The 12202-nt window shown below is 40.0% G+C and overlaps 1 protein-coding gene across 1 annotated transcript in view; it reads right to left on the bottom strand.

The window, feature by feature from the left end:
• The window catches only part of LOC150080939 (protein tiptop-like), a 134641-nt gene that overhangs the window by 81361 nt on the left and 41078 nt on the right, over positions 1-12202 (bottom strand). The window lies entirely within an intron of this gene.

Raw genomic sequence — 12202 nt, 5'->3', positions numbered from 1 at the left:
ACGGGCGTCTGCAGCTCTCCCAGATTAGAATGATTAATGCTCGACCCTTCCGTATGCCGTCATAAAACTCTCTCTCTCTCTCTTTCTGTAAAAAATGGTGTGTGAGAGCGAGGTAATGGTAAACAGCCTGGTGTAGGTCATTACTACATTTATATACTGGGTGGTGGGAGCAAGCAAATGAAACATCTCAAGAAATGCTAAAGGTGGAGGGAGCACATTCACAGCTGGAGGAAGGGGAGGTCGGTATGTTCCCCTTAACACGGCCATTAATCTCCTACCCTAATATTAGACACGTAATTAGATAGCGATAGATAAATGAACTGTCGCAGTTGACCAGAGAGGTTTCTCCACATTAACTGACGCCATTTCATACACACGAACGGGAGGGAATTTGCGCCAGAATTCAGCTTAAAAAGAAACCGGCCATCAAATATCCTCCAAAGTCTTTTTTTTCTTTTTGATTTATTTTTTGTATCGCTGCCTTGGTACTAAACAAAATCAAGTAGAAAGCGTAATTATATTCACCTTTGCGTTTTGTTGAAGTAAACACGAAACTCTCAAACCGGCGATGTTCACCATTTGGCTGCCGGCCACATTGCGGATCAAAATGATGTACTGCAGTGATCTCTGGTTTCAAACGAAGCTAAGACAGACGAGTTTTTACTGACTCAGCAGCCGATCTGGTTTCGTGAAAGGACAAAACATGTCGCCACTCTGTTAGTAATTTCGTACTACTCACAAGGCCAAACATGGCCGTCTTAGGTTGCTAATTATATTTTAAAGTTAAAATATAGGCGTGTTTACGAGCGAAACAGAGATTTGGAAGTAGTCTTTGAGTGGGAACATTAAATGCTGAAAAGATGGCCCAGAATACAGGCTGACCCAACTATACAAAAAAACGTACCTTTCCATCAACGAAATTAGAAATATGGTAGATGTGGGTGGGATTTTTTTTCCCTTCTAAGTTCTGTGTATCCAAGAAGTGCCATCACAGGCATCGAAAATAAATTCTAGTTCATAACACAAGCTCAGCCACACGGAACTCTTATCACCGTGTTGTATATGGACGATCTCGGACTAGCTTTTGATAGGTGAATTCTCATAAACTTAGAGATGACAACAGCTGGACTCCAAAAAGGGAATTCGTATAGATCACGGAGAAGACAACACGAGCGTTGGATCAATCCAAAATTGATCCGAACCACTTGTTAGTGTTCAACAAAATTTATAGTGAAACGAAGGCAGCGTGCCTTGACTGCAACCCGACAGAAATCAATCGTGTGTGCGTGTGCTTCCGTGCACGAACACACACACACACATATTCAATTTACAAATTATTCATCAAATCTTCTGAAATTCAATTTTTGCGACCCACTAAAGCACAGGTCGTGACACATTTAAGTGTAGGAAAACTGGAATCAGGAATTCGGAGTGCCAAGGGGGACCGTATCACCCACTGCCGACTTCCCTTTCGGTCAGAAGTCAAATCATAAACCCCTAGGGGTTTATGATCAGGCCCGTTCGCTCTTTACGCATAAACTTAAACCACCCATAAACTTAAATAAACGACGTTCGTTATGAAAAATGTGAGTCACGAAAGTGAGACAGACCGTGGCAATCATTCTTTAACGATACACCACACTTCACTCTGGGAATCCTTTCCATGCTGCCAAATTTTATGTGACAATCAAGACACATTTAGACACGTGAATCGTGCCAAAGGAATGCCATTCTCTGTCTTCACTTTTAACATTCTGCGATTACAGCGACTCAGTGCAAAGAACGTTTTACGCCCAAAAGAACGAGTCACTTCTGTACATTCGTTAATGAAGACACTTTCAGAATCTGACGATACTCAAAGCGAGAATAGCAAGTCTTGGAAAACAAAACTGTAAATCCCGCACGAAACTAAGAAGAATTTTTCTGTCAGAAGGGTCACGAAATGCCCAATTTTTACCGCACTTCTAAACTAAGGAGCGATACGTCTTAGTGCATGTAAAAACTAAGTCGCCTCTTTTTATTAAACAGTATTTAAAGTTTACTTTTAATAAGAGGTATTGGGAGAACAGTGGTTATAATCACAGTCCTCTCCACACCGGATGGAAAACACCTCACTTCCAATCCCGTCAATGACGTGAGAAATTTTTGTGGGCCTTTTTTCACAACGTGGCCGACTTAGCCGGTCTCAGTGACGAGGATAACATTGTTTTATCTCCCACAAACTCGGGTTTTTGGTTCAGCAAACAGAAAATCGACCACAAAACAAACACAATTTACAAACATACTATATATACGGAGCAATATGGCCTTAGTCACCGATGCGTCTAAAAAAAATTCTACAAACAAACAAATCCTGCGCCCATTTTCATCTTTAATACTAAAGGGCTAAATGATCCGGTCAGAGATCTCTCGAGTGTCCAGATTTTTCCAAACTATTATAGTTTGAAACAACTAATCAGAAGTGGCTATCAGCGCACTGGGCACACTAGGAGGTCACCCACTGTGACCCAAAAAGCAGGGTTAAACAGCCACTCACAACAAGCCCACTGGCTAAAGTCTGCGCAACTCGAATCCGAAATACCTGGAAGAAAAATGCAAGGAGCAATGGTGGGGAAAAGAACCATCAAGAAAGAATCTTGTCATTATTCCTTCAGGATTCTTTTGAATTGACTTTTCAATAGCTAATCTGACTAATCATATCCCCGATTGAGCAAGTAATCCTCGCGATTATTATTGTTCTAAGTTAAAAGTTGCTTTACATCATTATAAATTAGCTTCCATCACAGCTCGAATCCGAACAATTACTCACTGCTGTTCATTAAAACCCCAATCTCTTTAATATTCTGTCCATCGTTTTCCACTTACGATGCACATACATTATTTGTTATGATTCAGGTGTGTGCTAAACTGTATTTTAACTGTTATTGTAGCACATACTGTGTATATTCCTAAGTGCTGTAATTCTGTTCAAATGCCCTTAACTATTTAATTGCTAACTTCGTGTTCATTTTTCATCCGCATGGCCAAATCTTGTGTGATTCGCATGGTAATGTCTCTACTTTCCTCATATGATTTAATTGCCCCTCTGGCCGCACAGCTGTTCAGACGCTGTTCCTGCCATGGCGGATGACCTTGTTGCTTCGAGGAAAAATAAGCTGATCTATGATTATTATCGATAGGCGGCACTCAGAAACAGTTTCCGTGTCCTGTACCATGTTGTTTTAAGTGGTACCTTGTTTCCTTCTGAATCTTTGTTATTCATATTTTACGGTAATATTTGGTGTGGAAAAGTCTCACTCACCCCTTGATATCTTCTCTCGTAGAAAGTGTTTTGCCATTTTGTATCTTGTGAGCTTTTCTTCTAGTTAGAATCAGTTCAAGATACCCATGAGTTGGGTGACTACAAAGAGAACTCATCCGATTATCCCATACGAAGACTGTGTCCATTCATCAACGTAGTAACTGTGCATATTCTAGTAAATGTACAATTGTTTACAGAGCCTAAGACAGAATGAAGTGCGATCGTGGTCAAAACATTAAACAAGAGATCCATCAATCGTTATAAGGTGTGCTCTGACCACTGAGTTGTACAATGGGATAATTATGATGGGGAAGTCAGTAAGTCACAAAGTAATGAAGACAAGAAGAAATTTAAACAGGAAATTTCAAAAAAAAAATCATCATATCAATATTACACGAGAACAACCTCATCCACCCATGTGGATTAGTAATGTGCATAAATTAAATGTGTTCTTTGGTCGGTTTGTCTAAGGGGGACGAAAAAACAGAGTTTCTGGGAGATAAAAACCTTGAAATCCACGCCTGATACTGCCTAACTGAGCCGCAGAGGGGAGAAAGCCCATAAAAGTTACTCGCGTCATTGACGGAATTTGAACTCATGCTTTTCCACAGGGTGGTGAGGACGGTGATTATAATCATTGTGCTACACGCGAGGACAAATAGGAAAGTAGCCTGAACATAAACGCCGGTTACCGCTGTAAATTATTTAAAACCCTGCATCGTCAGAAATGGAACCATGTTGTTGTACTCGTTGTAGTAGGGTTTTAGGAGCATCAGCGACTAAATCGCCGTCCCCCCACCCTGTGTGGGGAGGACGACGATTCTACCAACTGTGCTACCCACGAGGGCATGGAACCATGTGATGAATCGTATTTCCAAACATAGTTCAATGTAATTGGATCATCCGGGTTCGTGCCCAGCAAAGAAGGTCACAGATATGCTGTGACCTTCTTTGCTGGGAATTAGCAAGAAAGGTAATAGTGACTGTTTTCTGAGACTGCCATTGGGATCTTGTGCAATTTCAAGTGCCTGGAGGTACCGTGAATGCAGCAATGTACCGCACACTTCTGAAGCCACTTAGGGACTCAATTCACAGGAAAGGGTTTCGGCCATTAACGGAGTGGTGGTGTATAACAATGCAAGGGCGCATACAATCCAAAAGACCATTAATGATTTGGGACCGTAACTTCTTCACTAACCTCTGTACAGCTCTGACTTCGCCTCAAGACATCTATTTGTTATTCCAACATAAACTGTAAGGTGGTGGATGACTTTCATCAACCGGTGAAATACCACCACTTTGCTTATCGGAGGCTTGAAGTGGCGAAACCCATGTTTAGTCTCTAGAGCAAAGTTTCCGGCATCTCCCTCCCGCCATACTTCTCCTTCAACCCATGCACGGTACTAAGTACTATAGGTTTTGATACCTTTCGTGTTTGGGGTTTTCATAAAAAAAAAAAAAAATAAGTTGGTGGCACACACGTTTTTCCTTATGATGTAAAGTCACTGTACGTAACTAGTTGATGGATGGGAAAGTGTGTAAATGTTTTTGCTGATTATTTGTTTTTGCGTTTTAGTTTTTTCTCTTACTTCTGTGACTCGTCAATATCACGAAAATTAGAAACAAGTGCCTTAGCACAGAACCCAAAAGAATCCACTCATAACGCAGGTCCATCCGGCGCATTTTCTAACTGTCTTTTAAGAGTTAACAATTTCTTTATCCACTCTAGAAGCCCACTCCCAATGTCACATCTATGCGCAAGACGTTTCTGTAAGGGAGTCAAAAAACCTTCTGCAAAAATTCTCACACACAATTTATGGACATTACACATGCGCAGATAGGTTCTCGTGTAAGCCTAATATTAGTTTTTTTTTTTTTGTCATTGGGGCTCAAGATTGCGCCTTATTTATTTGTTCATTGTGGTGTACCGTCAAAATTATCCGGGCACACCACATATGGTAGGGACTACGCACCAGATACCGTTGTTGCAGAGTTGTATGTCAAATTGATCTCGGGCTTACGTAGAATGAAAGCCTGATGTTCAAACCTCGCAAACACAAAGGCAAAAAACTGTCAACAATGTAATCGATAAAACAGCAACCACAACCTTGCCACTCAGTGTATACAAACATGCCTTGTTCCTACAACAATTTCTTGACTAAATGTCTAAGAGTATGAAAAGGTAAAAACGATGCATGCATACTACCTGGGTAGCAGAAATGATGGAAGTGCATTGCCCATGCATAAACAACCTTTTCATACTCTTAGACATTTATTCGAGAAATATTTTTAGATTAAACCACGCACACCATCAAGCATCTCTCATATTGTGCAGTTATACTTCATAACCGGGTTGTCACTATTGTAACAACAGGGCACCTGCCCACTCACCGATGAGCAAGCCAACAAGCTTCGAAACGATGCCGTCTGAGTGGTGGTATCCACCGAGAATAAGTAACATTAGTCTTCTTCACTGGTGAAGCGTTACTTCTCCAAAGGAGTGCAATACCTCGGCAACTAGTTTTGAAGGTATTCACAATATGAGATATAATAAAACGATGCATGCATACTACCTGGGTAGTAAAATTAAAATAAATTTTCTGTTCATGCTCCAGGACGACCACACGGTCAGAGGAGTTCGCAAGGTAGACAGAATACAAGAAACAGCACCGTATTCAGCAGTCACGGACTTGAACCCGGGTCACTCAAGGCACGTAGTAATGACGGAAGTGCATTACCCATGCATAAACAACCTTTTCATGTCTTGTTCCTATTCCCATGTATGCCTCGACTATGGTCTCCCCACTCGTGAACATCAAAAAATTCGTGGGTATCGAATACTGGATATTAAGGCGATTGAACTGTTAGTGGCCACCCTTCAATCATTTCGAGATCTATAATGTATGCTAATCTTGGCTGCACCCCCCTTTGTATCAGTTGCTCATAGCAGGAAATCAACATATCCTCTCTCAACTCCCCACAAAGCATCTTGATTCCCCAAATGTCCCCAATCTTGTTGAATCCCTAGACTGCCCCGCATGCTTTGCAATGACGCGTGGATTCACCAAAGAAGCTCGTTACAGAATTCAGTCATGTTTAGAAGGCTTTTGCCTGATAATATCCTGATGATTGGCTAGTAAGTTCTGTGATGAGAAAGGCCACAGATCTCAGAAGATACTGATACACTATTTCATGTGTCACCATTACAAACATCTGTGTGCGCTTTTATATGCTCGTATTGGCTTTTACAAGTACGCTGTGGTATACTCATATTGGCTGTTGTGGTGGCAACAATACGCTGGTTGGACACTAGAAGCTAGTGTGATGGGCGCACGAGTCCGAATACATCTTTAATGTTTCTCTATGTATATTATTTTTATGTACGATTTGTATCTTTTTTTTTTTTTTTTTTTGTCTTGCTTTGAACAGCCTTCAGTTAGGCACCCCCTAACTGAACGCTGTTCAGGGGCGAAGCAAACAGCAATAATTAATAATAATGAGTAGGAACGTGTTAGTGTTCACGAACCAGAAACTTTCTAACTCCCAAGGAGAAAATCATGAAAGAAGAGTAGATGAATGTGGAGGAAAAAAATCATGGAACGGTGCCGTGCAACAACTTATATATTGGCTCAGAAAGTCCATCTAATTATAGGTCTGTTGAAAATATCATGCAAAGCCATTGCACGAAAAAAGTTTCTAACCAATACATTAGATGGACTTTCCCACCTCTTCAGACGGCACCGAGCACAGAACAATTTTTGACGTTGACCGTGTGCAACAATAATAAAATTGGTTTGTGCAGATTGGTAACTATGGATGAACATTTTAAATTTTAGGATTACCGAACCGAAGCTTCTACACCTATATGTACTATATCTGTAAATTGCGTTGTTCTCCGGTCGGTTTGCCTGTTTTCTTGAGGGAGAAAAAAACAAACAATACTGCCGTCTAAACCACGATGTGGAAAAAAAAGCCCATAAAAGATCGCGTCATTGATGGTATTCGAACCCACACCTTTTCTGAATGGTTTGAAGATAAAGATTAATTGTGATCACTGTACTACCCACGAAGATTTTACTCGACTTGGATGAAGTCGAGATTCAACCTTCTGACCCTAAAACCAAGGAATCTTCCAGACAGTGGAACATTTTCTGAAGAAGGTAAGGTCGCAAGCACGCCTGCTGGACGGGCAATGCTGCCGATTTCCTAAGGCCAGTGTGGCGTGATTAACAGCGATTTTCTTCATAATGGCATTGCCATTAGCATGATATAACACCTTAAACCTTTGTCCAGTTTGCATGCAAGTTCAACTATCAAAGAATACAGGAGATGGTTTTCCAGCACTGATGACATTAAGAGGAAAAGTAAAGAAGATAAAGATTAAGCTGCGTGTGTGGATTTTTTTTTTTTAACCAAAATTGTTTATAGAAAGCGACATATTATCATGGTGGAAACCGTGGTACATCTATAAATATGCGGACTTAGACAAAATATCCACACAAGGGCCCTCATAAAATATTGAAATCCGGGCCTTTAAAAGGGAACTCTAGAGGAAGTTTCAACTAATGATACCCGAAACACTAATTTGAGGCTATTTTTTTTCTTTTTAAAATTGGTGTAGTGCATGTACTGTGCATTACATACACAAAAACTTACACACGTCTAATTCAAAAGATACTATCTGATGCTACACCACCCTACTCGGCAGCTACCGTGGGCCCTGGATGGAGAATCCATTTGCAGTAGTTGGAAAAATATCTTTCCTATCAAAAATGAGTGACAGTTTCTTTAGTTAAATTTACTGTACAGTAATCATGAAGTTGGTCGTCTATCTGCACGCCCAAGACCTCTCATCCAATGGGCATTTTTATCGGCCTCCACTTCCCTATTCATCGCTGATACATTGATATATCTTTCGTGTCAAAATCATCCCCCTAACTTGATTTAAACTTTGATCTGCCTTCATTTACAAATTTCCTCAGCCTCACAAAATCTGATGTCGTTTTTTCCATAAATCCCCTCCCCCAGCAACAAGATTAAAATGACTAATCCTCTGAATACAAAATAAAAATTTTGACTGTCCCTTCTAAGCTGATTAAAGGCAACCAATCCTTTAATCCCTCGTTGGTAGTACAGTTAGTATAATCATCGTCCTCACCACACCAGGTGGAAGAGACCCAAGTTCAAATCCAATCAATAACACGAGGAATTTCTATGGTCCTTTTTCACAACATGGCTCAGTTCGTCAGTCTCGGGCAAAGGTAGCATGTTTTTAATCCCGGAAACTCAGGTGTCCGGCAAACCGACCACAGAACACGCAATTTACAGACTCGGAGGAATTTCAAAAAATAACTACCTTTGTAAACGCCGTGGTAGTTTTTAATATACTCTGTTCCCTCTTCCTTTAATCATGACGTAAACAAAGATCATTGAATAAAGCTCTCATTGGGCGCTTGCCAAAGTACCACCGTATTTTTTCAGCATCTGACTGATGAGAAAGTCAGGATTAGGGTAAGATGGAACAGAGTATAATTTACTAAACAAAAATTTTATTGAATGAATGAAAACAAAATAAGTTCTACAAATCTTGATTTCTTTCACAATTTAATCGAAAGAAATTAGCGAGTCATTTTCTTACAAAAATTTCAAAAAGTCAGGAAAAAAGGGTTAAATTATTTATGGCAGCCAATAGAAGGCACAACTTTTTTTTTTTTTTTTTTTTTTGCGATTGCCAAAACTACCTTTTTTTACTTGCGAATCATCAGAAAACATTAAAAAAAAAAAATTGTCCTTAAAATTAAATGAGTATTATCATTTAATTTTTTAAATAAAGAAAAATTAAAGTCTTATCATTTTAGCATAAATTTACTATCATTTATACACGCGTTAAGAAGTGGGAAATGGGAAATTTTTACTAACTATTAAAAAAACTTATTAAAACTTGGTTAAAATCAAACCACTTCTAATAAAAACAATCTTGAAACGTAAAAAAAAAAAAGTTAAAAAAAAAAAAATAGTGAAAGTACTAATGCATTTTTAAGCAGCAGTATCCAGAGTCCTATCAAAGAAATAAGAGGAATAATTACCATTTTTTTTTGTAATTCACACTTCATGAAGATAGGGCGATTATCTCTCACTAATTGACAAGGATTTTTAACTTAAAATCTTTTTTCTTTTTTTTATTCTTCTTCCCTCTTCTGTCCTTCGCCTGTTGTCGGAAACCCTGGCGTCAGGGTGATCCATTCGAGAATCTGATGAGCGCTAAACCTGGAGAAACGGATATTCAGAACTATTTGAGAGAAAGAGAGAGAAAGAAACTCGCCATTTTTCTTTCTGAAGCCAATTTAGACTGGAGCCAGACTAATCCGAACATTATGTAATCAGATTCGAACCCATCAACGCAACTTACCGCAGGATCGCTGATTATTCAAGGTGAATGGTAGGGTATGAAAGGAGGGGGGGGGAAGACAACAGAATGAAAGAAAGATTCAACTGCTGCACCCAAAAAACCCTGAACTTATTGCCCATCAATTGCTGACACCCCATCCTCGGCCCTCTTTAACATCTCCGCAGGTTTTCGTTTCTGGCAGCGTTCCACCGTAACGGCACTAATTCTGCAGTGTAGACAGCTCGTTTCTAAATCAATCATTCGTTGCTGCTCCCCAGTCTGAGAGGGTGAGTCACAGTAAGCATAGATACGGCCTGATTACAGCAAGGGTGGAGTTAAACAGCTCGTGAGGATATCCACCGTGTGGGTTATTAGTCATGACAGCGACGGAAGCGCGGCAAGGATACGGGTCGACAAACACGGTAGAGTGGTTTCCGATACTTTCTATTGCTCCAAACTGGGTACGCTTCTTCCTTTATGGCAGCTTGGCCTTCAACCATTGCCACCAGGGAGCCAAGAGATAAGACAGATATGGAGATGTGCTCGACAAAATAGGGATCTTCTCTTATCGATCCAACAAATCGATTCGCAAAGAAATAGGTAACTTTTGATGGCTTATTTTCTTGTCAATGGGACTATTTTGTTCTTTCGTCGTGAACTGTAGATTATCAGCAAGGGGGCGCTAAAAGCACCTTAGGTTTTGCAATCTGTTTACCATCTTCTCGACCTCTTAAAATTCTCGTTGAAGGACACGTCTCAAAATATGCCGCTATTTGTGAATACTGCGGCGCTGCTAATAAGTATTAATGTGCCGTTAATATGTGGTTACCCGACATCGTTTCTATTAATACAGTGTACACAAAGCTACGGAAGTGGCATCAGTTCGTTTGGTAAAGATGGCATGTCGTCTTCAACGTAACTGTTGGCTGCAAGCTTCAGCTGTTCAACGTAAAGAAACACGGGGGAAGAAAAGATAAATAAAACCATCTCTGTTCCAGAAGAAACAGAATATTATGCGCGTGAAAAGAAGCGAAATATCGAACGATTATGTATCAAATAGTAAGCACCTTAACGTTTCAAAGATAACTAACTGTACAGTACCTTCTTCAGAGCAATTAGAGTAATATGGCAGAATTATCGGTAATTTGGAACACTTATGAACAGGTGCAAAAGAGGAGTGAGCCGAATGCGTCACATCCTGGCCCCAACACAAAAGGGGTTTCCCCAAACATTTCCTTCATTATAACATAGCTATAACAAAATAAATAGAGGCTCCAAAACCAGCAATGCATCGAAATCCCCCGCATGGTCCTGCTTATGGATAAGTATATTCCAATCTAACTGCACAGTTTATACCAAATACAAACGTTGAGTTGATGTCTACAAGTATGTTTTGCACTTGTAAACATCAATTCTCAGACAGGTGGGAAAGTGGAATTTGTGAATTAACCAGTCCATGAGTGTTATTATCTCCTTCAGGTAATTTATATCTTCCTCCCCCCATGCTTCACAACCAATTCAACGTCTCCAATAACATTCATTCTACACACAAAGTGCTCGTCCAACACCTAAACGGATATCAGGCACAGAGACCTTTAAGAACAGGTCGAGGTCCGAATCTTTAAGATTCAAATGCTGCTGCTTCTCAGAAGACGGTTTACAGGAGCAAGAAAAACATACGTGACTAGTTTTCTCCCTGAACAATGAACTACTGTTATCGAACATAAAGTGACGCACGTCACTTTTAGAAATGAAGCGGCATATCCTGGAAATTTCAATGCAAGTTGACACATGCTTAGTACCCTCCAGGTAGGCAATGGTTATAATCATAGACGCGAGGAATTTTTATGAACTTTTTACAACGTGGCAGAGTTAGTCAGAAACCGATTATTATAGCCAATCAGAACATTGCCAATTAGATTATAACTGGTTAAATTTTCTAAATTAATTTTGTTCTAATTGGCCACAATTTTTAAATTAATTTAGGAACGTATTCCTCTACCCCCCCCCCCCCATCTTCTTTTGTTGCTGTTGCTAAGAGCACTCGAAAAAAATTGAAAAAGTACAGCAACAAAAGAAGTTCTTCGTATCTTACTTGGCTTGATCTTACACGCAATGGCCACTGATGACCATCAGAATGAACCGATCGAAATTAAAGAAGGACAATATGACACAAGCACGAGAATACGTCATGATCGTTTGGATTTCGGGGATGACTTTTGGGACCGAGAGAGAGAGAGAGAGAGAGAGAGAGAGAGAAAGGTAGATGTCTTCCCCCAACCTCCAAAATGGTACGTCTAGTTGGATGTTTCAATGCAGTTTTTGAAGAAATACACAGACTGACAAACTGAGGGCAAGCCATCACAAGAAATATGGTGCAAAATAGTGGTGCCAGTGACAACGAAGACACTCAAACTATGAGTACAATACTGGGAAGTCTAGACCCATTTTAACAGCAATGCAAGTGTCCTCACCAGTTGGACAATAACAGACACCAAAATCGAGCAGATTTC

The sequence above is a fragment of the Mastigoproctus giganteus genome, chromosome 9, assembly GCF_048544385.1.
Source record: "Mastigoproctus giganteus isolate SK-2022 chromosome 9, ASM4854438v1, whole genome shotgun sequence".
Lineage (NCBI taxonomy): Eukaryota > Metazoa > Arthropoda > Arachnida > Uropygi > Thelyphonidae > Mastigoproctus > Mastigoproctus giganteus.
Note: the sequence above shows the minus strand (reverse complement) of the source record. Positions and strands in the feature narration are given on the sequence as shown.